Genomic DNA, 3,193 nt, shown 5'->3' with positions numbered 1-3,193 from the left:
GACCAACCTTCATGCAGAAGGATGCTCAGGTCCCTCTGAAGAGCAAATGATGCAACTTTATAACATTCAAGTTTTTTTTTTAAATGTTACTACAACCAAAGAGTATAAACTTTATATTTACAAACATTCTATTTCATTTGACAGACCATTACCCACTCACTCAATGTATCTATGTTCCACTGGAAAGTTTCACAGTCCTCCACTCACTTTGTTCAATTGTCTGTACAATGGGACAATTTCTATCAAAATTCTGCCCGGCACAAAGATTTGCTGTCCATCAGGGCTCTGTGCATACTGTATAATGGCTGCTCCAACCTTGGCTGTAGCTGCGTTGGTCACTGTTAGTGTCTGGAGTCCTTGCACTCCATCCGTACCATTGTTGGCCAACTGAATTGCTCCCCCCTGTGTAATAGCAATGTATTGTCCGCTGCTCATCTGATAGATGGGTGTCTGCATTGTCATTGTAGTAATGGTTGAGACAGATTCTTCTTCTGATTTTTCCTCATCGATTTCTTGGCACACTGGGGGGATCAGAAGAAAGTTCATTCAGGATTTTCCTGTATGAAGGCCGTCTCAGTAGAATTTCTCTACATTTCTGAGAGTCAGTCATGCTATCCACAGATTCCTCGGAGTCCTCATTTTCAAGTATAGTAGAAATCTGAACAGTCTGAAATTGAGGGGACTGTATGACTGAGGACTGAGCTGCTTGGATAACTCCTTGGAGTTAAACAGTCTGCCCATTCAGCAATTGCACTAAAGTTACTGCTGGACTTGGTGTTGATTGGATCCCAGGCATGGTTACCTGCATAGTCACATTATATATTAATGATCTTGATGAAGGGACTGGGGGCATTCTAACGAAGTTTGCTGATGATACGAAGTTAGGTGGACAGGCAGGTAGTACTGAGGAAGTGGGGAGGCTGCAGAAGGATCTAGACAGTTTGGGAGAGGGGTCCAGGAAAGGGCTGATGGAACTCAATGTGTGCAAACGCGAGGTCTTGCATTTTGGAAAAAAGAATACAAGCATGGACTACTTTCTCAACGGTGAGAAAATTAATAAAACCAAAATATAAAGGGATCTAGGAGTGCTAGTCGAGGATTCTTAATCAGGTTGAAACCGTGATTAAGAAAGCAAATGCGATGTTGTCATTTATCTTAAGAAGGTTGGAATATAAAAGCAGTGATGTGCTACTGAGACTTTAAAAAGCTCTGATTAGGCCCATTTAGAATACTGTGTCCAGTTCTGGTCCCCACACCTCAGGAAGGACATGCTGGCACTGGAGTGTGTCCAGCAGATATTCCCACGGATGATCTCTGGAATAGTAGGTCTAACATACGAGGAATAGCTGAGGATCCTGGGATTGTATTCATTGGCGTTTAGAAGGTTAAGAGAAGATCTAAAAGAAACTTACAAGATAATACATGGTTTGGAAAGGGTGGACTCTAGGAAATTGTTTCCGTTAGGCGAGGAGCCTAGGACCCATGGGCACAGCCTTGGAATTAGAATGGATCAATTCAGAACAGAAATGCAGAAACATTTCTTCAGCCAGAGAGTGGTGGGCCTGTGGAATTAATTGCCACGGAGTGCAGTGGAGGCTGGGACGCTAAATGTCTTCAAGGCAGAGATTGATAAATTCTTGATGTCACAAGGAATTAAGGGCGACGGAGAGAATGCGGGTAAGTGGAGTTGAAATGCCCATCAGCCATGATTAAATGGCGGAGTGGACTCGATGGCCGAATGGCCTTACTTCCTCTCCTATGTCTTATGGTCTTATGGTTTAATTTGATCACTTTCCTCAGATACCCATTGCCGAGTATGCCTTTTCATACAGTTCTTCCTTTTCACTGGAATAGACTTTTGTAAAATGTCTTTGAAAATCTTCCACTGCTCATCAACTTCCCACCATAAAATGTTTGTTTCCAGTCTACTTTATCCAGATTCTCTCTCATTCTATTGTAGTTCCCAGTGTTCAAGCACAGGACCCAGTTATTAGTTATTATCTTCACACTCTCCATATATATTCTAATTCAACCATACGGTGATCGCTTCTTCCCAGGGGATCCCTAATTCTGAAGTCATTGATTATTCCTGCCTCATTGCACAGGGCCAGGTCTTGGATAACTTGCTCCCTTGTCAGTTCCATTTCATACTGTTCAAGAAAACTATCATGAATACACTTAATGTACTCCTCAAGGCTACCTTGACTGATTTGGTTTGAGCTGAAAATGTGTTGCTGGAAAAGCGCAGGTCAGACAGCATCCAAGGAAAAAGTGAGGATTGCAGATGCTGGAGATCAGAGCTGAAAATGTGTTGCTGGAAAAGCGCAGCAGGTTAGGTTTGACCTGGTTTGACCAATCTACATGTAGATTAAAATCACCCACGATAATAGCTGTACCATTTGTACAGGCATTAGTTATGAATTTGTTTAATACCTATGCCTATTTGGTGGCCTATACACTACGCCTATCAGTGACTTTCTTGTTAGAATTTTGACTGCATCATTCCTGTACGGCAATAACAACAACGACTTGCCTTGTATGGAACTTTCACAATGGCAAATCTCCTAAGGTGCTTCATGGATGATCAAAACGTTGATTAAAGAGAATGATTTTAAAATACATCTTAAAAGGAGGATAGAGAAGTTGAGGGAGGCTATTCCACAGACTTCTGCTCTTGACAGCTCCAACTTTGGGGTGATGCAGGAGGGGTGGGTTGGAAAGGGAACGTGCAAAGGGGAAATGGAAGAGTGCAAGCAGTGCATACAGTCTTAAGTCAGAGGAGGTTCCAAAATCAGTTTGTCTATCATAAAGAGTATGGCAACATACTGCAACAGATCCATGACTATAGTGCTAAAAGAGATTTCTGCTGTCTTAAACAGAGTTACGGATCTTGTATTGTGGGCTTATGAAATGTCACTGATCTCTACCAAACATGTACGAGGTAGAGTCAGGGCAATAATAAGATGCTGCAACAGGAGCGGAACAGGTAGCTCCATACAAAACCCTACTCCTTCTCACCTATTTTCACCTCCAAAACTGAGGGAGTTCCAGAAAAGCACCTTTATATCCCACCGCAACACACCTGCACCATCTGTGAATTGAACCAAGGCCTCTCGGTCCAAGATTCGGGATATTTTCACCGCTCACAAGGCATCGACTCCAACTTCCCTTGTCCCTGAATGTTTCTGTTGCT

At 42.7% G+C, this 3,193-nt stretch overlaps 1 pseudogene; it reads right to left on the bottom strand.

The window, feature by feature from the left end:
• Positions 1 to 207: 207 nt before the first annotated feature.
• On the bottom strand, positions 208 to 799 carry LOC122546291 (annotated as a pseudogene).
• Between the last annotated feature and the right edge of the window lie 2,394 nt (positions 800 to 3,193).

The sequence above is a fragment of the Chiloscyllium plagiosum genome, unplaced genomic scaffold, assembly GCF_004010195.1.
Source record: "Chiloscyllium plagiosum isolate BGI_BamShark_2017 unplaced genomic scaffold, ASM401019v2 scaf_44433, whole genome shotgun sequence".
In the NCBI taxonomy this organism is placed as follows: domain Eukaryota; kingdom Metazoa; phylum Chordata; class Chondrichthyes; order Orectolobiformes; family Hemiscylliidae; genus Chiloscyllium; species Chiloscyllium plagiosum.
Note: the sequence above shows the minus strand (reverse complement) of the source record. Positions and strands in the feature narration are given on the sequence as shown.